The sequence below is a fragment of the Bos taurus genome, chromosome 15, assembly GCF_002263795.3.
Source record: "Bos taurus isolate L1 Dominette 01449 registration number 42190680 breed Hereford chromosome 15, ARS-UCD2.0, whole genome shotgun sequence".
Lineage (NCBI taxonomy): Eukaryota > Metazoa > Chordata > Mammalia > Artiodactyla > Bovidae > Bos > Bos taurus.
This window is the reverse complement of record NC_037342.1, coordinates 16,819,160-16,844,716: the sequence shown is the minus strand read 5'-3', so window position 1 is coordinate 16,844,716 and position 25,557 is coordinate 16,819,160. Positions and strand designations below refer to the sequence as shown.

At 39.6% G+C, this 25,557-nt stretch overlaps 1 protein-coding gene across 3 annotated transcripts in view; it reads right to left on the bottom strand.

Annotated features, from left to right (window-relative positions):
- GUCY1A2 (guanylate cyclase 1 soluble subunit alpha 2) overlaps positions 1 to 25,557 on the bottom strand; it is a 586,113-nt gene that overhangs the window by 15,070 nt on the left and 545,486 nt on the right. The window lies entirely within an intron of this gene.

The window sequence follows — 25,557 nt, the reverse complement described above, 5'->3', positions numbered from 1 at the left end:
GCTTTGTAGAACAGTCATAACTCAATGTGTCTGTGATATCTGGTTACTATTTTCTAGCAATACATATTTTGTAAACTTACCAGCATTTATTTGTCAAATAGATTGACTCTTCCAGTCATAAAGACAATTTTCTAGTATACTAATATTGGAGATTTATTCTTGACCAATTCTAGGAAAGGTTCAGTTTAATAGCCATACATAGACAAGTGTCCTAGCATTTCAATTTTTAAAATTATTTATTTATTTGACTGCATTTAGTGGGTCTTGGTTGCAGCACACACTGCGTCCTGCAGGATATTTCCTTGTGGTATGCAGACTCTCTAGTTGGGACATTCGGACTCCAAAGGAAATGGACCCAGTAGTTGCAGCTCACAGGCTTATTTGCTCCAGCGCATGTGGGATCTTAGTTCCTCAACTAGGGATCAAATCCACATTCCCTGCATTGTAGGCAGATTCATAACCACTGGACCACCAGGGAAGTCCCCAGCAATTCAATTTAATTCAACAACTCTTATGGGTTACAATTATTGCCCTAGAAAAGTATCCTAGATACTGTTGTGAATATAATGATAGGCAGAATACAACAACCTAAGAAGCTTCAAGTTTTGCCAACAGACAAAGACACAGAGAAAAAAGAAACAGAAAGTAAAAACTGAATAAGCAAAGAAAAGTCACAGTAATATAAAAGTAATATAACACAATAGACTAGGGACTTCCCTGGTGGTTCAGTGGTTAAGGATCTAGCTTCCAATGCAGAAGACACAGGTTTGATCCCTACTTGGGAAACTAAGATTCGGCATGCTGTGGGGAAACTAAACCTGCATGCCACAACTTCTGAGCCTGCCTGCCTCAACTAGAGAGGCTGCTCACTGCAAATACTGAATCACTCTGACGCTCATACCACAATGAGAGAGAAGCCCATGTGCTGCAACGAAGAGCCTGTGTGCTACAATGGAAGATCCTGCATGCCACAAAGATCCTAAGTGCCTCAACTAAGATTCAACACAGCCTATATATATATATTATACACACACACACACACACACACACACACACACGGGCTTCCCTTGTAGCTTGGGTGGTAAAGAACCTACCTGCAGTGCAGGAGACTCCCCTTCAATCCCTGGGTTGGCAAGAGCCCCTGGAAAAGGGAATGGCAACCCACTCCAGTAATCCTACCTGGAGAATTCCATGGACAGAGGAGGCTGGTGGGTTACGGTCCCTGGGGTCACAAAGAGTCAGACACGAATGAGCAACTAACACACACACACACACCAATTAATTAATTTAAAATGACCAAAAGGCTAGATGCCATAAAAAAGGTTAATCCACAAAGGTGTTGAAGTTCAGAGAGGGTTTACAGTGGGAGGGCTACTAAACTCTCATGAATGAAATGGTATTTAAAGAGAGGCAGAATTTCAACAAATGAACGTGGGGAACAACATAATCAAAGATTTAGATACAAGAAAATTATGATCAGGATCAACATGTTCCAATCATCGGATTTTATTTTAGAAGAGGTAAGAATGAGAGTTAAAGCTGAAGCAGTAGGTTAAGACAAACTTTAAAGTCTGGAGCTAAAACTTTAGACTTTATTTGGAGGCACAATAGAGCTAAACCTATCACCCTTTCCCTAAAAACAACTCATTTTCCTAAGACACGTAAATGTTAACAGGAGATTGAAGTTATGCAGGATAAGAGATAGATTGAGAAGAAAGGAATCATTGTGACAGGGAGAAGGCAAAGTCAAAAAAGCAGTTAGTGTGAGGAGAAGAAGCAATGTTTGAAAAATGTAAGATTATTACACAACAATAATAATCTTTATACTAAAGAGGGAAAAACCATGTCTTCTCAAATGTTTTTAATGGATAAAAATATTATTTGAAAACAATAGTTGGCAGTATTAAGAATTCTTAAAAGTGAGCAATCTATATTCACTTTTATGAATGACAGGTGAAGTATTTTATCTTGAAAAAGTATTTTTTTAAAATATTTTATTCTTATTTGTTCAATTTATTTATTTACTTTAATTTTTATTTCACATAAAAATACACATATAGGGTATAGGTGATTTACAATGATACATTAAATTTAGGTGTATAACAAAGTGGTTCTTTTTCAGATTCTTTTCCCACATAGGTTACAATAGACTATTGAGTAAAATTCTCTGTGCTATAAGTAGGTCCTTGTTGATTACCTATTTTATATACGTAGTGTATATATGTTAAACTCCTAATGTACCAGTCTGCCTCATCACTATCCTTTGGTAACCATAAGATTGTTTTTGAAGTCTCTGATTCTGTTTCTGTTTTGCAGATAAATTCATTTGTATCTTTTGAGTCTACATAGAAGTGGTATCACCTAGATAGCATATTGAAAAGCAGAGGCATTACTTTGCCAACAAAGGTCTGTCTAGTCAAGGCTATGGTTTTCCCAGTGGTCATGTATGGATGTGAGAGTTAGACTGTGAAGAAAGCTGAGTGCTGAAGAATTGATACTTTTGAACTGTAGTGTTGGAGAAGACTCTTGAGAGTCCCCTGGACTGCAAGCAGATCCAACCAGTCCATTCTGAAGGAGATCAGCCCTGGGATTTCTTTGGAAGGAATGATGCTGAAGCTGAAACTCCAGTACTTTGGCCACCTCATGCGAAGAGTTGACTCATTGGAAAAGACTCTGATGCTGGGAGGGATTGGGGGCAGGAGGAGAAGGGGACGACAGAGAATAAGATGGCTGGATGGCATCACCAACTTGATGGATATGAGTTTGAGTGAACTCTGGGAGTTGGTGATAGACAGGGGCCCTGGTGTGCTGCAATCCATGGGGTTGCAAAGAGTCGGACACGACTGAGCAACTGAACTGAACTGAGAAGTGGTATCATATGATATTTTGTCTTTCTCTGCCGACTTCATTTTGTGATAATCTCTAGGCTCATCTATGTTGCAACAATTAGCAGTATTTCATTCTTTTATATGGCTCAGTAACATTGTATTTCATATATTTACCACATTTTTTTAATCCACTCATCTGTCAATGGACATTTAGGTTGCTTCCATGTCTAGGCTATTATAAACCATGCTGCAGTGTACACTGTGGTGCTTGTATCTTTTGAATTATGGTCTTCTCCAAATATATCCCCAGGGGTAAGGCACTGTTGGCACTGGAAGTAGAATCCAGACCTGTTAATTCCTAATAAAGTTTAGTCCTGTGGGCCCAGGAGGGCCAAGTGGAGCTACTCCATGTTCAAGGTCAGGAAGAGCAGCTGTGAGGAGATACCCCTAGTCCAAGGTAAGGACCAAGGGCTGCACTTTGCTGGAGAAGTTGTGAAGAGATGCCCCATGTCCAAGGTAAGAGAAATCCAAGTAAGACAGTAGGTGTTGCGAGAGGGCATCAGAGGGCAGACACACTGAAACCATAATCACAGAAAAATATTCAATCTGATCACATGGACCACAGCCTTGTCTAACTCAATGAAACTAAGCCATGCCGTGTAGCGCCACCCAAGGTGGGCGGGTCATGGTGGAGAGGGCTGACAGAATGTGGTCCACTGGAGAAGGGAATGGCAAACCACTTCAGTATTCTTGCCTTGAGAACCCCATGAACAGTATGAAAAGGCAAAATGACAGGAGAATGAAAGAGGAACTCCCCAGGTCAGTAGGTGCCCAATATGCTACTGGAGATTAGTGGAGAAATAACTCCAGAAAGAATGAAGGGATGGAGCCAAAGCAAAAACAATACACAGTTGTGGGTGTGACTGGTGATAGAAGCAAGGTCTGATGTTGTAAAGAGCAATATTGCATAGGAACCTGGAATGTTAGGTCCAGGAATCTAGGTAAATTGGAAGTGGTCAAACAGGAGATGGCAAGAGTGAACGTCGACATTCTAGGAATCAGCGAACTCAAATGGACTGGAATGGGTGAATTTAACTCAGATGACCATTATTTCTACTACTGTGGGCAGGAATACCTCAGAAGAAATGGATAGCCATCATGGTCAACAAAAGAGTCTGAAATGCAATACTTGGATACAATCTCAACAATGAAAGAATGATCCCTGTTTGTTTCCAAGGCAAACCATTCAATATCACAGTAATCCAAGTCTATGCCCCAACCAATAACACTGAAGAAGCTGAAGTTGAATGGTTCTATGAAGACCTACAAGACCTTTTAGAACTAACACCCGAAAAAGATGTCCTTTTCATTATAAGGGACTGGAATGCAAAAGTAGGAAGTCAAGAAACATCTGCGGTAACAGGCAAATTTGGCCTTGGAATACGGAATGAAGCAGGGCAAAGCCAAAAGAGTTTTGCCAAGAGAACATACTGGTCATATCAAGCACCCTCTTCCAACAACACAAGAGAAGACTCTACACATGGACATCACCAGATGGTCAACACTGAAATCAGATTGATTATATTCTTTGCAGCCAAAGATGGAGAAGCTCTATACAGTCAACAAAAACAAGACCAGGAGCTGACTGTGGCTCAGAACATGAACTCCTTATTGCCAAATTCAGACTTAAATTGAAGAAAGTAGGGAAAACCACTAGACCATTCAGGCTGACCTAAATCAAATCCCTTATGATTATACAGTGGAAGTGAGAAATAGATTTAAGGGACTAGATCTGATAGAATGCCTGATGAACTATGGAATGAGGTTCATGACATTGTACAGGAGACAGGGATCAAGACCATCCCCATGGAAAAGAAATGCAAAAAAAGAAAATGCCTGTCTGGAGAGGCCTTACAAGTAGCTGTGAAAAGAAGTGAAGTGAAAAGCAAAGGAGAAAAGTAAAGATATAAGCATCTGAATGCAGAGTTCCAAAGAATAGCAAGGAGAGATAAGAAAGCCTTCCTCAGTGATCAGTGCAAAGAAATAAAGGAAAACAACAGAATGGGAAAGACTATAGATCTCTTCAAGAAAATTAGAGATACCAAGGGAACATTTCATGCAAAGTGGGCTTGATAAGGAGAAATGGTATGGACCTAAAAGAAGCAGAAGATTTTAAGAAGAGGTGGCAAGAATACACAGTAGAACTGTACAAAAAAGATCTTCATGACCAAGATAATCATGATGGTGTGATCACTCACCTAGAGCCAGACATCCTGGAATGTGAAGTCAAGTGGGCCTTAGAAAGCATCACTATGAACAAAGCTAGTGGAGGTGATGGAGTTCCAGTTGAGCTATTCCAAATCCTGAAAGATGATGCTGTGAAAGTGCTGCACTCAATATGCCAGCAAATTTGGAAAACTCAGCATTGGCCACAGGACTGGAAAAGGTCAGCTTTCATTCTGATCCCAAAGAAAGGCAATGCCAAAGAGTGCTCAAACTACTGCACAATTGCACTCATCTTATACGCTAGTAAAGTAATGCTCAAATTCTCCAAGCCAGGCTTCAGCAATATGTGAACCGTGAAGTTCCAGATGTTCAAGCTGGTTTTAGAAAAGGCAGAGGCACCAGAGATCAACTTGCCAACATCTGCTGGATCATCGAAAAAGCAAGAGAGTTCCAGAAAAGCATCTATTTCTGCTTTATTGAGTATGCCAAAGCCTTTGACTGTGGATCACAATAAACTGTGGAAAATTCTGAAAGAGATGGGAATACCAGACCACCTGACCTGCCTCTTGGAAGCAACAGTTAGAACTGGGCATGGAACAACAGACTGGTTCCAAATAGGAAAAGGAGTACGTCAAGGCTGTATATTGTGCCCCTGCTTATTTAACTTATATGCAGAGTACATCATGAGAAATGCTGGGCTGGAAGAAGCACAAGCTGGAATCAAGATTGCCGGGAGAAATATCAATCACCTCAGATATGCAGATGACACCACCCTTATGGCAGAAAGTGGAGAGGAACTAAAAAGGTTCTTGATGAAAGTGAAAGTGGAGAGTGAAAAAGTTGGCTTAAAGCTCAATACTCAGAAAACTAAGATCATGGCCCCATGGGACTGAGATCTACTCTCATCACTTCATTGGAAATAGATGGGGAAACAGTGGAAACAGTGTCAGACTTTATTTTTTGGGGCTCCACAATCACTGCAGATGGTGATTGCAGCCATGAAATTTAAAGACACTTACTCCTTGGAAGGAAAGTTAGGACTCCCTGGTGGCTCAGATGGTAAAGCCTCTGTCTACAATGCGGGAGACCAGGGTTCGATCCCTGGGTTGGGAAGATCCCCTGGAGAAGGAAATGGCAATCCACTCCAGGCCTATTGCCTGGAAAATCCCATGGACAGAGGAGCCTGGTATGCTACAGTCCATGGAGTCGCAAAGAGTCTGACACGACTGAGCGAATGAACTGAACTGAACTGAGATAGCATACTGAAAAGCAGAGACATTACTTTGCCAACAAAGTTCCGTCTAGTCAAAGCTATGGTTTTTCTAGTGGTCATGTATGGATGTCAGAGATGGACTGTGATAAAAGCTGAGCGCAAAGAATTGATTCTTTAGAACTGTGGTGTTGGAGAAGACTCTTGGAGTCCCTTGGACTGCAAACAGATCCAACCAGTCCATTTTAAAGAGATCAGTCCTGGGTGTTTTTTGGAAGGACTGATGCTGAGCTGAAACTCCAATACTTTGGCCTCCTCATGTGAAGAGGCCATTGGCAAAGACTCTGATGCTGGAAAGGATTGGGGGCAGGAGGAGTAGGGGACGACAGAGGATGAGAAGGCTGGATGGCATCACTGACTCAATGGATATGAGTTTGAGTGAACTCCAGGAGTTGGTGATGGACAGGGAAGCCTGGCGTACTGCAATTCATGGGGCCGCAAAGAGTCATACACGACTGAGCGACTGAGCTGAACTGAACTGAAGACTAAAATATTTTTTCTTAAATAGTGTTATTGCAGTATAATTGACATATAGCACTGCATAAGTTTAAGGTGATCTGCTGTAATTACTTACACCATAAAGTAGCTACCACAATAAGTTTAGTGAGCATCTTATATATACATGCTCAGTTGCTTCAGTTGTGTCTGACTCTTTTTAAACCTATGGACTGTATCCCACCAGGCTTTTCTATCCATGGGATTCTCCAGGCAAGAATACTGGAGTAGGCAAGAATACTGGAGTAGATTGCCATGTCCTCCTCCAGGGGATCTTCTGGACCCAGGGATCAAACCTGCAGCTCCTGCATTGTAGGCAGATTCTTTATCATGAGCCACCAGGGAAGCCCAGTGAACATATCATAAACATACAAAATTAGAGAAAAAAAAATCCCTTTGATGAGAACTGAGGGTTTACTCTTAACAACTTTCAAATATAACATGCTGCTGCTGCTGCTGCTAAGTCGCTTCAGTCGTGTCCGACTCTGTGCGACCCCTGAGACGGCAGCCCACCAGGCTCGTCCGTCCCTGGGATTCTCCAGGCAAGAACACAGTCCTGTTAATTACATTTTTCGTGTTGTATCTTACATCTTCAGTACTTATTTATCTTATAACTTAGTTTGTCCATTTTGACTACATTCATCCCATTTCTGCTCCCTCCAACCCCTTCTGGTAACCACAAATCTGATCTCTTTTGCTATGTTTGTTTAGTTTTGAAGTATAGTAGATCTACAATATACTATTTTGTTTTCTGCTACACACAGTAGTGATTTGATATTCTATACATTTCAAAATAATCATCATGATAAGCTTAGTTACCATATGTCATCATATAAAGATATTACATAATTACTGAAATATTGCCCACACTGTACATTTGATAATCATAACTCATTTATTCTATAATGAGAACTTTGTTTCTCTTAATCTTCTTCAACTATTTCTCCTGCCCCCAACATCTTCCTCTCTAGTAACCATCTGTTTGTTCACAGTATCCATAATGCTGTTTTTGTTATGTTTGGCCACTTGTTTTGTTTTTTAGATTCCACACAAAAGTGAAATTATGCAGTATTTTCCTTTTCCTGTCTGACTTATTTCACATAGCATGATACCTTCTAGAGCCATCCATGTTGTCCCAAATGACAGGATTTCATTATTTTTTATAAATGGGTAATATTCCATTATATGCATATACCATATCTTCTTTATCTATTCATCTATCAATTGACACTTAGTTTGCTTTCATATTTTTGTCTTTGTTATAAAGTTGCAAGGAACATAGAGGTGTATATCTTTTCTTATTAGTGTTTTTGTTTTCTTTGGATAAACATCCAAGAGTGGAATTTGTGGGTCATATGATAGTTCTACTTTTAATTTCTTTTTCCATTGTAAAGTAGGATAATTGCTTTATAATATTGTGACGGCTTTTGTCACACATCATCATGAATCAGCCACAGGTATACATATGTTCCCTCCCTCTTGTATCCCCCTCCTATCTGCCTCTCCCACCCACCTCTATAGGAGTGACAGAGCACCAGCTTTGGGTTCCCTGTGTCAGGCAGCAAACTCCCACTTGCCACCTGTTTTACATTTGGTAATTTGTATGTTTCAATGCTATTCTCTCATATCATCCCAACCTCTTCTTCCTCCATTGTGTCCAAAAGTCTGTTCTTTATTTCTGTGTCACATTTGCTGCCCTGCACGTAGGATCATCAGTACTATCATTCTAGATTCCATGTGTATGCATTAATATATGACATTTGTCTTTCTCTTTCTGACTTATTTTGCTCTGTATTATAGGCTCTAGATTCATTCACCTCATTAGAACCGACTCAAATGCATTCCTCTTTATAGTTGACAACAGACTGGTTCCAAATAGGAAAAGGAGTACGTCAAGGCTGTATGTTGTCACCCTGCTTATTTAACTCATATGCAGAGTACATCATGAGAAAGGCTAGGCCGGAAGAAGCACAGGCTGGAATCAAGATTGCCAAGAGAAATATCAATAACCTCAGATATGTAGATGACACAACCCTATGGATGAAGTGAAGAGGAACTAAAAAGCCTCTTGATGAAAGTGAAAGTGGAGAGTGAAAAAGTTGGCTTAAAGCTCAACACTCAGAAAACTAAGATCATGGCATCTGGTCCCATCATTTCATGGGAAATAGATGGGGAAACAGTGGAAACAGTGGCAGACTTTATTTTTGGGGGCTCCAAAATCACTGCAGATGGTGATTGCAGCCATGAAATTAAAAGACGCTTACTCCTTGGAAGGAAAGTTATGACCAACCTAGATAGCATATTGAAAAGCAGAGACATTACTTTGCCAACAAATGTCTGTCTAGTCAAGGCTATGGTTTTTCCAGTGGTCATGTATGGATGTGAAAGTTGGACTGTGAAGAAAGCTGAGCGCTGAAGTATTGATGCTTTAGAACTGTGGTGTTGGAGAAGACTCTTAAGGGTCCCTTGGACTGCAAGCAGATCCAACCAGTCCATTCTAAAGGAGATCAGTCCTGGGTGTTCATTGGAAGAACTGATGCTAAAGCTCAAACTCCAGTACTTTGGCCACCTCATGCAAAGAGTTGACTCATTGGAAAAGACTCTGATGCTGGGAGGGGTTGGGGGCAGGAGGAGAAGGGGACGACAGAGGATGAGATGGCTGGATGGCATCACTGACTTGATGGACATGAGTCTGAGTGAATTCCAGGAGTTGGTGATGGACAGGGAGGCCTGGCGTGCTGCAATTCATGGGGTCACAAAGAGTCGGATACGACTGAGCGACTGAACTGAACTGAACTGAACTGAACTGAACTGAATAGTCCATCATGTCTGTGTATCAAAACTGCCTCATACATTCATCTCCTGATGCACATCTAGGTTGCTTCCATGTCCTAGCTATTGTAAATAGTGTTCCAATGAACACTGGGGTATGTGTGTTTTTTTCAACTATGGTTTCCTCAGGCTCTATGCCCAGTAGTGCAATTGCTGGGTCATATGGAGTTTTATTCCTAGTTTTTAAAGGAATATGCATACTCTTCTTCATAGTGGCTGCATCAATTTTCATTCTACCAACAGTGTAAGAGGGTTCCCTTTTCATCACACTCTCTCCAGCATTTATTGTTTGTATATTTTTAAATGATGGTCATTCTGACTGGTGTGAGGTGATACCTCATTGTAGTTTTGATTTGAATTTCTCTAATAGAGAGTGATATTGAGAATCTTTTCACTTGTTTACTAGCAATCTTCATGTCTTTGGAGAAATATCTGTTCAGGTCTTCTGCACACTTTTTTGATTGTGTTATTTTTCTTGTATTGAGTTGCATGAACTACTTGTATACTTTGGAGTTAATTCTATGTTTGTTGTTTCATTTGCTATTATCTTCTCCCATTCTGAGGATTGATTTCACCTTTCTCATAGTTACCTTTGTGTGAAAAACCTTTTTATTAGGTCCTTTTGTTTCTATTTCCATTCCTCTAGGAGTTGGGTCATAGATTCTCTTGCTGTGATTTATGTCAGAGAGTTTCTGCCTAGGTTTTATAGTTTCTGGTCTTACATTTAGGTCTTTAATCCATTTTGTATTTATTTCTGTGTATGGGGCATTAGGACATGTTCTAATTTCATTCTTTTGCACTTAGCTCACCAGTTTTCCCAGCACCACTTGTTGAAGAGACTGTCTTTTCTCTATTGTATGTTTTTGCCTCCTTTGTAAAAGATAATGTGTCCATGGCTGCATGGATTTATCTCTGGATTTTCTGTCTTGTTCTATTGGTCTATATTTATGTTTCTGTGCCAGTATCATACTATCTTAATAACTGTAGCTTTGTAGTATAGTCTGAAGTCAGGAAGGTTGATTGGAAGAGGTCAGTTTTCATTCCAGTCTCAAAGAAGGGCTATGCCAAAGAATACTCAAACTATCATATAATTGCACTCACTTCACATGCTTATAAGGTTATGCTCAAAATCCTTTAAGCTAGACTTCAACATATGTGAACTAAGAATGTACAATCTGGGTTTAGAAAAGGCAGAAGAGACAGAGATCAAATTGCCAACATTCATTGGATCATAGAAAAATCAAGGAAGTAACAGAAAAACATCTACTTCTGCCTAATTGACTAATTTAAAGTCTTTGACTATGTGGATGACAACAAATTGTGGAAAATTCTTAAGAGATGGGAATACCAAACCATCTTACCTATCTCCAGAGAAACCTGTATGCAGGTCAAGAAGCAATAGTTGGAACCAGGCATGGAACAATGTACTGTTTCCAAATTGGGAAAGGAGTATGACAAAGTTGTACATTGTCACTCTGCTTATCTAACTTATATGCAGTATACATCATGTGAAGTGCTAGGCTGGATGAATCACAAGCTGAATCAAGATTGCCAGGAGAAATATCAACACTCTCAGATATGCAGATGATACCACTCTGCTAAAGGAGAGTAAAGAGCTAAAGAGCTCCTTTAGGAGCTAAAGGAGGCTAAAGAGCTTCTTGCTGAGGGTGAAAGAGGAGAGTGAAAAAGCTAGTTTGAAACTCACATTAAAAAAACTAAGATCATGGCATTTGGTTTCATCACTTCATAACAAATAGAATGGGGAAAAGTAGAAGGAGTTACAGATTTTATTTTGGGGGGGCTCCAGAATCACTGTAGATGGTGACTGCAGCCAAGACATTAAAAGATACTTGCTCTTTGGAAAGAAAGCTACGACAAGCATAGAAATCATGTTTAAAGGAGAAGACATCTTTTTCCTGACAAAGGCTTCTATAGTTGAAGCTATAGTCTCTCCAATAATTATGTAGAGATTTGAGAGTTGGCACATAAAGAAGACTGAGTGCCAAATAATTGATGCTTTTGAATTGTAGTGCTGGAGAAGATTCTTGAGATTTTCTTGAACAGCAAGGAGCTCAAACCAGTCAATCCTAAATGAAATCAACCCTGAATGTTGGAAGGACTGATGTTGAAACTGAAGCTCTGATACTTTGGCCACCTGATGTGAACAGCTGACTCACTGGAAAAGACCATAATGCTGGGAAAGATTGAAGGCAAAAGGAAAAAAGAGACAATGGAGGATGAGATGGTTAGACAGCATCACTGACTCAATGGAAATGCATTTGAGCCAAGTCCAAGATATAGTGAAGAACAGGGAACCCTTGCATGCTGGAGTCCATGGAGTCAAATGTGTCAGATATGACTTAGTGACTGAACAAAAACAAAGTTTAAAGGTGACTTCTCCCAATATATTCTATTTTCTTACCTTTAAAATGTATTCTCATAATAAAAATTATGGTCTTTGTTTGAAATTAAACTCCTTTGTTTTGTGAGGAATTGAAACATACTTATATACTTAATATAACAATCCAATATATTAATAATACAATATAAAATTTTGCAAATTCCTTTAAAGAGCAATGTGCATAAATGAGAAAAAGTGATAAACAGAAATTGACTTAGAAAAGTTTGATTACCTGCCAAATCTTGAATTTTGAAAGAAAAAAAATAAGTTCACAAAGCATTATTATTTTTAAAATTTAGTAAAAATGACATTACAATACATATAATAGCTATGTGATTTTGCCTAGTTAGCTCTGTTAGTTATTTCTTTAAAGATAATCATATGTTAGAAATTTCCTTCTATTCCCACAACCTCAGTCTTAGCTCAAGTCTGGAACTGTAATATTGTCTTTTAATAGTTATATTTCCTCTAGTTTTCCCTATTCCCTCCATGTGAAACATTACCTCTAAATAAGTTTTTCTTTCATCATGTTTCTTGTGGACTCAAATGTATGCAATGGGTCTCTAATAGCATATATCAAAGTTGAAAATAAAATAAATTCTCAGCCTTGCTAGATGTAGTTTATATTGGAATAATTTTAGATTTAGAGAAGTATTGAAAGGATAGTACAATGAGTTCCCCTATACTATTTACTCTGTTTTCCTAGTGTTAACATTTCACATAACTCTGGTATTTATTTGTCATAACTAAGAAATCAATTATAGTATGCTATTAATATTAACTGAACTGAAGGCATTATTTAGATTTTACTATTCTTCCACTAATATCCTTTTTATTTTCCATAATTTAGTGTACAATTTTTGGAAATAATATAGACCTGCTGATTTTTTTCTAACTCATGAGGAAACAGAAGACAAGATTATTCACATGTCTTACCTAGGGTCATAAACTAATTAGAAGCAGAAAATTAAGGTGAACTTGAGTTTCCTGATATTGATATTTTTTTGTTTACCCAATCACTTATTTAATCAGTCAGAAACAATTAAGGAATCTTCCAAACTACGGGTCACTTTGCATCTAATGTATTAGAAAAAAACATTTTTCCAGAAAAGTACACACAATAGTCTTGTATCACTGATCGTGTTTGTGACGCAGATTGCCTTGTTGTTTCTCACTGTGTGCACTGTTCACTGAATGCAGGGTTGGCAAGGCTTGAGCTAAGAGGCTGGAAGAAGACTTGAGGAGCTGTAGAAACTGCAGACATGTTTATTCTTTCATGGCTGGCTTGGCAGCCATAACACAGCCTCTCTCCTGGCTGACCCAGCAGCCATAGCAGCAGCCACAACATAACCTCATATAACATAACCATGATGCCGCTCCAATGAAGTCCTGATGCAGCAACAGCCAGGGCTTTCATGACCAAGTGAGTACATGACATGCATGAGCAGTGTTAGAAGTGATTTCAGCTGTTACACAACCATGCAAAGTCATTGTTTACAGAACATGGGCAAGAGGGCATGAGAGCATGGGGTGAGAGCATGACTAGCACCATCCTGTAATTTCCCCACAAATATGCTTAGAAAATATGTCAGGGAACTCATAAACACGCTAACCTTAATATTTACTTAAATAGTATACCATCACTCAATACCTTAACATACTGTATTTATCTATGTTCTACTTTAGATATTTAAATCAAATTTCACTTAATTGGTTTCATAGTCAAGAAATATTTAAAAATTTAGCTTAGACTTTTTAGCTTAAATGTGAACATCTAAAAAATTCTAAATAAATAATGTTATTTATTCGTTATTAATTGCAAAATAAACATTTACCACCCAGTCACCTACCATGGTGCCATTTTTAGTGAAGAAAAGAAAGATGTGCCTTCGATTTCCCTCTTACTTTAGAGGGAATTATGCTCAATTATTTTAGTAACTAATTTTCACTGCATAGTGATCTAGATAATATGAAGAATTTAGTAAACTTGGTATTATTTGTAAAGATATTTATGGCCAATAAAATAGCTAGTTTTTGTACTTCATTGAAATTCCTCTTTTGTGTGAAATTAATAGATGTCTGCCAAATTAGAGCTATTGACATGAAACCAACTCATGTCTTTAAACTCTGCCCCCTAAACTTGGTAATTAACTTTGTAGCATTACTGTCATGGGAAAAGAGAAACACCCTTCATACAGAGTAAAGAATGTGTCCTAATATAGCAATATTTCTGCATTCAATCTAGAGCCTTATGATATAGACCAAACCTATGCCAGTCAGTCAGACTATCATAAGAATGTCAAAATTGCAAGTCCCACTTTTCATTTCATATCTATGAAAAATTGTTGTTTAGTTGCTAAGTTGTGTCCTACTCTTTTGTGACCCAATGGACTATAGCTCATCAAGCTTCTTTATCTGTGGGATTTCCCAGGAAAGAATACTGGAGTGGATTGCCATTTCTCTCTCCAGGAGATCTTCCATACCCAGGAATTAAACCCATGTCTCCTGCACCGCAGGCAGATTCTTTACCACTGAGTCACCAGGGAAGCACTAGTTAGCCATTATTACATAATACTTACTTATATATTTTTGTATTGATTCTGACAACCATAAGCAATTAGACTTACAGAAGTGAACTAATATATATAACTTTTACTATAAAAATAATATAACATTATATTCTTATCCTCAAAGACTTCACTATTATTACCTTAACTGTGGTGGTAAATATATGGAATGATTGAGGTAGAATATTCCAAGTGTCAAAAAAGTCAACCAGATTGATTTTTTAAAATTAGGAAGCCTTATGATTTCCAATCTTCAGAATTATATTATCTGAGGAAATATGCTATTTGATACATCAAAGAGACAAAGGAAGAAAGAGCAAAATAAAAAATGTCCTTAAGTAGAATATCCCAATCAATTTTGCTCTGTGTGACTTTTATTGACACTTTTAAAAGGATAATGTGAATATTAGTCTTTGTAATTGAAAAAAAAATAGAAATATAATTCTTTATTTTTAAATTACTTAATTAATTTTAATTGGAGGTTAATTACAATATTGCGGTAGTTTTTGCATACATCGACATGAATCAGCCACGGGTGCACATGTGTCACCACATCCTGAACCCTCCTCCCATCTCCCTCCCCACCCCATCCAGAAATATAATTCTTGAGTCACAGCTTAATTTGTCATTTTGGAAACAGTATTGGCATTTGTATTTACTAATTTTTTTTTATTTTGTAAAATACAGTGTTTACTATCTTTGGTGCTTCTCTGAAGAATAAGATGATCAATAAAGTCACTTGAAAGACTTATAGGACAAGAAAATACCAGCCCAAATTAAAAAAAAAATATAGTCACTAGTGTGGATGAGCATTCTGATTTTTTAAAAACCAAACTCTATATATACTAGACAGAATTCTCTGAAGCCCTTTGAATGTATTTCCTCTTATTAAGTATCTATACTAAGAAGCATAGATATTTACAATAATATCTCATGCTTATGTAATAATAATATTGACAAGGAATAGAAGCAGATTTTCTATGTAGTGTTGCAAACCACTCCAGTATTCTTACCTGGAAAATTCCATGGACAGAAGAGCCTTGAGGGTTACAGCCCATGAGGTCCCCAAGAGTCAGACAAGACAGACACACACACTCAGTAACTATTAACTTTCACATGCAAAGAAAAATATATCCAAGTAGGTTAATCTTTCTTCAGTTTTTCCATGCATATCTCAGTTTACTAGAAACATGCATTCCTCTAAATTGTAAAGTGAAATTCTGAATAGTATGCCTATATTCACTGTGATTTTTGTTATATGCATTAAACACACAATGTTTTAGCATTACAAACAGAGATGGTTTTCTGTTTAATGTGAAAGCCAAGGCATTCTAATTCTGGTTCACTTAGCCACTACTGTATCCTGCTCCACTGTACATCACCTGATATGATGAGCTGTTTATATATCACTGGTTAGAAGGTAACTTGGTTTGAACTGAAAAAGGGGTCTCTCACAGTCATTGAAAAGAGGCATTCTGAAAAGTCTATGCTATGCTAAGTCACTTCAGTCATGTCCGACTCTGTGCGACCACATGGACGGCAGCCCACCAGGCTCCCCCGTCCTTGGGATTCTCCAGGCAAGAACACTGGAGTGGGTTGCCATTTCCTTCTCCAATGCACGAAAGTGAAAAGTGAAAGGGAAGTCGCTCAGTCGTGTCCAACTCTTAGCGACCCCATGGATTGCAGCCTAACAGGCTCCTCCGTCCATGGGATTTTCCAGGCAAGAGTACTGGAGTGGGGTGCCATCGCCTTCTCCGGAAAAGTCTGTAAGCAGATCACTTGTAAAATATGAGAAAAGAAAAATGCTTAAAAGTTAAGGAAATTTTATATAAAGGAATTAAACAGTCTTTCTACATTATTAGTTTGCACTTAGTAAGGAAATACAATTGATTCTGCTCAGGCAAATAATTTGAGTATGAATACCATTTCAAAATTTGCTGAAAATGTCCCTAATATAAGGAATTATTTCAGTTTCATAGATCAGAAACATGATATTATAGACAATTGCTTGTAAAATGTGGATTATTTACAAATGTGAATCAGTGGGAATAAAGATGAGTGCAAACATAGCATCATTCAGAGAGAAATGAAAACATCAAGCATGAAAAATTCAATAAAAATTTCTTTTTGTCTAGAAATGAAACTGGCAATAAAGTGCTCTAGGTGAAAAAGAAATGATCCTTGAGCATTACTGCAGGCAACAAGATGACTCACACTCAGTCTAAAAAATAAATACTATGATATAAAAGTTACAGTCTTGATTTCAAAATCTTCATTCCTAGGTCAAAATGAATATTGAAGTAAACAATGCCTAATCATTCCAATTCTAGTAACCTAGAGGAAACTCAGTTATTTATATCACATGAAATGTAAGTAGCTTAAACTTATGTAATGATCATAGTGATCATGTCATGTTCATAGGAACATACTTTGTAATAATTAAAAATTAAAAAGAACCTAAGTGTTCATCAATACAGGAATAGATGACTAAAACTGAAACACAGCACAGTCATACCCTGGAAAGTTGAAGCATGATTAAAATGATGAACTAGAGCTATATACATCTCAGCAAGGATGGATGCTAAAACATGAAATTTTTAAAAAGGTCAAATGAAGGTTTATAGAGACATATCATTTATGCAAATTAAAATAAAATTCTATTGTTTATGGATACACACAAGAAAGTCAATGTATAAGACACTAGGCTTTGAAAGACACCAGATTCATTAGGGTATTTGTCACAAAGAAAGGAAGGAAAAATTTCAAAGGAAATGTCTTTATTTTTATTAAACAAGATTTGAAACAAATATAAATTCTCAAACCAGTGGTGAAATTATAGTATTATGTTATTCATTTTAAACTTAACACTTTAAAAATATTTCTAAAAGTGTTATTTTCATCAACTACTTAGACATTTCAGGCAAAATATATTTGGAGTGAATTACCCAGAAAATTATTTCAATTTATCATAATATGCAAAATATACACCCTTTCAAAGTTTATGGAATTATATAATCTTTCTAAAAATAAATGAATATAAACTTTTCTGAATGAGGAAAGGGGATCAAGATAGTAGTCTTGATCTTGTCTTACTCAACAGTAAGACATAGAGTTCACCTTTTCCCTCAGAAACATTGAAAATACATCTACAAGTGGAATAATTCACACAGAACAGCTACTGATAGTCAGCAGAAGACTTCACACATCCAGGAAAACAAGAAAACCTCCACATAACTGGGTAGGACAAAAGGAATCAGAACAGAGCTTGCACCCCAAGGATAGAGCTGTAAAGGAGGAAAGATCCCTCCTCCCTGGGAAGTCTTTCCATTAATGGGGAGATCAGCCTAAATAGAGGGCGAGCTTCACAGCCTAACAGAAGAGAGCAGCAACAGGTTTATGGAAGGAAAAATGGAGAGTACCTTGAACAGAGATTCAGCACTTCTGCCCTTCAGTTCCCATCCTGAGACATTCCTCTGTCAGTACAGGTGGGGACCAAGTGCTGAAGCTCAGGATCTGGAGGTCAGATCCAGGGAAAGGACTAGGGTTAGATGTGTAGAAACAGTTTGAAGAGGTCAGGTTATGGAAACTGAGGGTATGATCTGAAGGAGCCTGGGCCTGCCAGAGAGGCAAGTCATCATTATTTTAAAAAAGGCTCACAAAGAGATGGGCAGGGCCACTATTATTGGGAAAAAAAAAAAAAGGCTCATAAAGAGACGAGCAGGACCACCATACGTGCTTTTTTCCCTGTTAGCACTCCCAGGCAACAAGGCACCACCTATAGGGGCTCTAGGGGCAGGTGTGAGTCACTGCTGCCATCTTAGGCTCCAGAGGCAGGCACTGGCTGCCTCTATCAGACTTGTGAGTAGATGCCATGTCCTGCCCTCATTGTCCCAGGAGAGTCCATAGCTTCTGCCACTAGAAAATCCATGTCAGGGGTCAGGTGTCAGGTGTCAGGACCTGTGCCAGCTGCCCCTGGATGGTATGGATAGATTTCACAACTAAAAAAATCTGCAAAAAAAAATGGGACCAGAGCTTCCTCCCATAGTCCCAGGATTATGTAGATAGCTCTTGCCACTAGGAAATCCATGAGCAGGAGCCAGGACTTGGCCCCACTGTCTAGGGAAGGGCTGCTGTACCTTAACACTGCATATCAAGGAGATAATGGCCAGCACATACTGAGGAAAGAGGCAGCAAGCATCCAAACTAAAAGCAGCCCCTTGATTCTGGAAAAGAGGACAGAGTAGAAGGATTTGAGCTCATTTCCTCTCAGAAAAATGCCAAAATCAAAACTTCTAAATAACCATCAATAAAAATAACTGGAACTAACCAAAAAGATATTTTACATTAAAAAACTAAGAAGCCACAACGAGATGAAAGGAGGGACACTTTCATGACATGATCAAATCTCATATGCACTGGGTGAGTGACCCATGAACCGGAAAAAAATATCACAGAGGTTCTCCCATAAAAATGAGAGTTCTGAGCCCCACATCAGGCTCCCCAGAGTGTGGCCATAAGAACAATCATCTCCAAAGCATTTGGCTTTGAAGGCCAGTAGAAGTAGAGAACAGGAACTCCACAGGACTGGGAGAAACAAAGACTCTACACTTGGAGGGTAAAAACAAGGTTTTACATACACTGGAATCCAGCAAAAAATAGTAACTCCACAGGGGCCAGGGCTGTATCTTCATATGAAAATTGGAGGGTATCCTGGAGAGGTGGGGGTTGGCTGTGGCTAACTGGGGATGGGGGCTGTGAGGGGACAAAGACACTGGTGAAGGAAGTCCCAGAGAATAGTGATCACTGTGCTAGCACAAAGACCCAGCCCTAGCCAACATCCTGCAAGCTTCGGTACTAGAACACCTCACGGCACACAACCAGCAGGATAGGAGTACAGACCTGCTTATCAGCAGACAGGGTGCCTGAAGCCATATGGAGCTCACAGTTCAGTTCAGTAACTCAGTCGTGGCTGACTCTTTGAGACCCCATGAATCGCAGCATGCCTGGCCTCCCTGTCCATCACCAACTCCCGGAGTTCACCGAGACTCAAGTCCATCGAGTCAGTGATGCCATCCAGCCATCTCATCCTCTGCCGTCCCCTTCTCTTCCTGCCCCCAATCCCTCCCAGCATCAGTCTTTTCCAATGAGTCAACTCTTCACATGAAGTGGCCAAAATACTGGAGTTTCAGCTTTAGCATCATTTCTTCCAAAGAAATCCCAGGGCTGATCTCCTTCAGAATGGACTGGTTGGATCTCCTTGCAGTCCAAAGGACTCTCAAGAGTCCTCTCCAAAACACAGTTCAAAAGCATCAATTCTTCAGCACTCAGCTTTCTTCACAGTCGCACTCTCACATCCATATATGACCACAGGAAAAACCACAGCCTTGACTAGACGGACCTTTGTTGGCAAAGTAATGTCTCCTGCTTTTCAGTATGCTATATAGGTTGGTCATAACTTTTCTTCCAATGAGTAAGCATCTTATAATTTCATGGCTTCAGTCACCATTTGCAGTGATTTTGGAGCCCCCCAAAATAAAGTCTGACACTGTTCCACTGTTTCCCCATCTATTTTCCATGAAGTGATGGGACCAGATGCCATGATCTTCATTTTCTGAATGCTGAGCCTTAAGCCAACTTTTTCACTCTCCTCTTTCACTTTCATCAAGAGGCTTTTTAGTTCCTCTTCACTTTCTGCCATAAGGGTGGTGTCATCTGCAGATCTTAGGTGATTGATATTACTCCCAGCAATCTTGACTCCAGCTTGTGCTTCTTCCAGTCCAGCATTTCTCATGATGTACTCTGCATATAAATTAAATAAGCAGGGTGACAATATTCAGCCTTGATGTACTCCTTTTCCTATTTGGAACCAGTCTGTTGTTCCATGTCCAATTCTAACTGTTGCTTCCTACCTGCATATAGGTTTCTCAAGAGGCAGGTCAGGGGGTCTGGTATTCCCATTTCTCTCATAATTTTCCACAGTTTATTGTGATCCACACAGTCAAAGGCTTTGGCATAGTCCATAAAGCAGAAATAGATGTTTTTCTGGAACTCTCTTGCTTTTTCCATGATCCAGCGGATGTTGGCAATTTGATCTCTGTTTCCTCTGCCTTTTCTACAACCAGCTTGAACATCTGGAAGTTCATGGTTCATATATTGCTGAAGCCTGGCTTGGAGAATTTTGATCATTACTTTACTAGCATGTGAGATGAGTGCAATTGTGTGGTAGTTTGAGCATTCTTTGGCATTGCCTTTCTTTGGGATTGGAATGAAAACTGACATTTTCCAGTCCTGTGGCCACTGTGGAGTTTTCCAAATTTGCTGGCATATTGAGTGGAGCACTTTCACAGCATCATCTTTCAGGATTTGAAAGAGCTCAACTGGAATTCCATCACCCCCACTAGCTTTGTTCGTAGTGATGCTTTCTAAGGCCCACTTGACTTCACATTCCAGGATGTCTGGCTCTAGGTGAGTGATCGCACCATCGTGATTATCTTGGTTGTGAAGATCTTTTTTGTACAATTCTTCTGTGTATTCTTGCCACCTCTTCTTAATATCTTCTGTTTCTGTTAGGTCCATACCATTTCTGTCCTTTATCAAGCCCACCTTTGCATGAAGTTTTCCCTTGGTATTGAGAATGTAACAGGCAGGAAGGCCAGGGATCTCCAAACGGAGGAAATAGCCTGCAAGTGTCAGACATTTTTAGCTCTCTTAAGCGGCAGGACGAAACAAACTAGCAATATTTTTTCCTTCTCTATACAAATTTAAAAGGAGGTTTCTCTTAAAATACTGTGTTGCCATAATGACACCTGGTTTCACCTAGAGATAACCAATACATTTTTCTTAAGGAAATGTTTATCTTAAGATATGCTAATATACTATGCATTTACCCCCAAACTCTGTCTTCAAGTCGGTTCCGCCTCTTGGCTCAAAACCTACTTGACAAACCAGTATGTTATACTCAGATATTGTTACCCTAATCTATGTAAATGAAACTATTTGTATGGTGGTCTGCCCTTATTCAAGATTCAAGTTAATCATTTTATGGCCCATAATCCATTTTATGGATAAACCATTTGGTGCCAAGATTACCCCAAAATGCATCTTATGGGTGAGGGGCCTGGTGCCATTCTGAATTTTAAGACATTCCTTTCTTTCATTAACAGACTGCTAATGACTATATAACATCCAGCTGAAGACTAGCAGGGGGGTACTCTTCTGCCCCCTTCTGATGCCTATGTCAGAAGCTTTCTCTATCTCCTTTATACTTTAATAAAACTTTATTACACAAAAGCTCTGAGCGATCAAGCCTTGTCTCTGGCCCCAGATTGAATTATTCTCCTCTGGGGGCCAAGAATCCTGGTGTCTTTGCGTGATTCAAAAACAACCTTTCAGTATCTCTAATTTTCTTGAAGAGGTCTCTAGTCTTTCCCATTCTGTTGTTTTCCTCTATTTCTTTGCATTGATCGCGAGGAAGGCTTTCTCATCTCTTCTTGCTATTCTTTGGAACTCGGCATTCAGATGTTTATATCTTTCCGATTCTCCTTTGCTTTTCACTTCTCCTCTTTTCACAGCTATTTGTAAGGCCTCCTCAGACAGCCATTTTGCTTTTTTGCATTTCTTTTCTATGGGGATGGTCTTGATCCCTGTGCCCTGTACAATGTCATGAACCTCCGTCCATAGTTCATCAGGCACTCTATCAGATCTAGTCCCTTAAACCTATTTCTCATTTCCACTGTATAATCATAAGGTATTTGATTTAGGTCATATCTGAATGGTCCAGTGGTTTTCCCTACTTTCTTCAATTTAAGTCTGAATTTGCCAATAAGGAGTTCATGATCTGAGCCACAGTCAGCTCCTGGTCTTGTTTTTGTTGACTGTATAGAGCTTCTCTATCTTTGGCTGCAAAGAATATAATCAATCTGATTTCGGTGTTGACCATCTGGTGATGTCCATGTGTAGAGTCTTCTCTTGTGTTGTTGGAAGAGGGTGTTTGCTATGACCAGTGCATTTTCTTGGCAAAACTCTATTAGTCTTTGCCCTGCTTCATTCCATATTCCAAGACCAAATTTGCCTGTTACTCCAGGTGTTTCTTGACTTCGTATTTCTGCATTCCAGTCCCCTATAATGAAAAGGACATCTTTTTTGGGTGTTAGTTTTAAAAGGTCTTATAAGTCTTCATAGAACTGTTCAACTTCAGCTTCTTCAGCGTTACTGGCTAGGGCATAGAGTTAGATTACTGTGATATTGAATGGTTTGCCTTGGAAACAAACAGAGATCATTCTGTCATTTTTGAGATTGCATCCAAGTACTGCATTTCAGACTCTTTTGTTGACCATGATGGCTACTCCATTTCTTCTAAGGGATTCCTGCCTGCAGTAGTAGATATAATGGTCATCTGAGTTAAATTCACCCATTCCAGTCCATTTTAGTTCGCTGATTCCTAGAATGTCAACGTTCACTCTTGCCATCTCTTGTTTGACCACTTCCAATTTGCCTTGATTCATGGACCTAACATTCCAGGTTCCTATGCAATATTGCTCTTTGCAGCATTGGACCTTGCTTCTACCACCAGTCACACCCACAACTGGGTATTGTTTTTGCTTTGGCTCCATCCCTGTATTCTTTCTGGAGTTATTTCTCCACTGATCTCCAGTAGCATATTGGGCACCTACTGACCTGGGGAGTTCCTCTTTCAGTATCCTGTCATTTTGCCTTTTCATACTGTTCATGGGGTTCTCAGGGCAAGAATACTGAAGTGGTTTGCCATTCCCTTCTCCAGTGGACCACATTCTGTCAGACCTCTCCACCATGACCAGCCCGTCTTGGGTGGCCCCACAGGGCATGGCTTAGTTTCATTGAGTTAGACAAGGCTGTGGTCTGCGTGATCAGATTGACTAGTTTTCTGTGATTATGGTTTCAGTGTGTCTGCCCTCTGACGCCCTCTTGCAACACCTACCATCTTACTTGGGTTTCTCTTACCTTGGACGTGGGGTATCTCTTCACGGCTCTTTCAGCAAAGTGCAGCCATTGCTCCTTACCTTGGATGAGGGGTATCTCCTCACTGCCACCCCTCCTGACCTTGAACGTGGAGTAGCTCCTCTAGGCCCTCCTGTGTCTGCTCACAGCCGCCTTTAAACATGTCCATTGACATGGCCCTGCCCACTAGATCAACCAGTGAGTGAGCAGGCAGCAGTCCCTCCCAACATGAAGCCGAAACAAGTCTCAGAACCAAAGTCACCCACCAGAGGGCAGATACCAGAAGCAAGAAGAACTATGACCCTTCAGCCAGAAAAAAGGAGAATACAAAAAAAGTTAGAGAAAATGAGATAGGAAAGAAGTAATTTGCAGACAAAGGGACAAGATGAAAACCCATAGGAACAACTAGGTGAAGAGGAAATAGGAAATCTCGGAAAGAATTTGGGCTAATGATAGTACAAATGGTCTAAGTTCTTAGAAAATGAATTGAGGCACAGATTGAAAAGTTACAAGGGTATTTAACAAAACATAGAAGATTAAAGAACAAACAAACGATGAACAATATAATATTGAAGTGAAAATATACTAGAACACTAGGAGAAAACAATAGCAGAATAATTGAGACAGAAGAATGAATAAGTGAGTTGGAAGACAGAATGGTTGAAATCACTGCCATGGAACAGAGTAAAGAAAAAAGAATGGAAAGAAATGAGGACAGTGTCAGAGATCTCTGGGACACCATTAAACACACCAATATTCACAATATAAGGCTCTCAGAAGGAGAAGAGAGAAAGGGTCAGAGAAAATATTTGAGGAGATTATAGTTGAAAACTTCCCTAACATGGGAAAGGAAAAAAATCACTGAAGTCCAAGAAGTACAGAGAATTCTATACAAGGAAAATCCAAGGAGGAACATGCCAAGACACATGTTAATCAAACTGGTAAAAAATTGTAGACCAAAAAAATAAATAAATAAAAAATAAATAATAATAAAATCAACAAGAGTGATGGATAACACATAGAGAAGGCATGAAGTGCTCCAGAAGCCTCAGTACTCCCTGAGTCATTGTCTGGGTGGTAGAGGAGGTTCTGTGAATGTGAACTGCCCTGATCTGCACCTGCATGGCCATGGAAGGGACCAAGAAGCACTCAGAGTGCCATTGCTTCTAGGCCCAGATCCCATCCAGGATTTTGTGGAAACCCCCACCCCCATTCCAGGCCTTCCACAAACTCCACAGTAACAGCCACAGCCACTTCATATGATTTAAGAGACCTGCACTCCTATACCGGAGAAGGCAATGGCACCCCACTCCAGTACTCCTGCCTGGAAAGTCCCATGGATGGAGGAGCCTGGAAGGCTGCAGTCCATGGGGTCCCTGAAGGTCGGACACGACTGAGTGACTTCACTTTCACTTTTCATTTTCATGCATTGGAGAAGGCAATGGGAACCCACTCCAGTGTTCTTGCCTGGAGAATCCCAGGAACGGGGGAGCCTGGTGGGCTGCCGTCTATGGGGTCACACAGAGTCGGACACGATGGAAGTGATGCAGCAGCAGCAGCAGCAGCACTCTTATACCATATGGAGGAAAAAGCCAAAACTGAGTCCTGTCAATGTCACTGTGGGTACAGGACGCTAGTGCAAGGCCATGGCTGCAGTTCTTTGGGATGTACGTGGAATAACTGTAGGGTACTGCAGTGGGAGAGGTGAAGCTTTTTGATACTGGGGTAAGTAAAATTTCTCTTTTCAAAAGATGGAGTGGTTCACATTGACAGCTGAGTGGACCTTTCCTGCTACCCACCCAACAGAATTCTCCACCTTTCCTAGGGACAGAACCCTATTTCTGTACTAGGGCAGGAATTCATTGATATCAGGAAGGGAAGCCCTTACCCCAGTTTCAGGGACCAGCAAACCTATTTCCTTTTGCTAGGAGTTGGGAATTAGTTTGGGATAAGCATGGGATC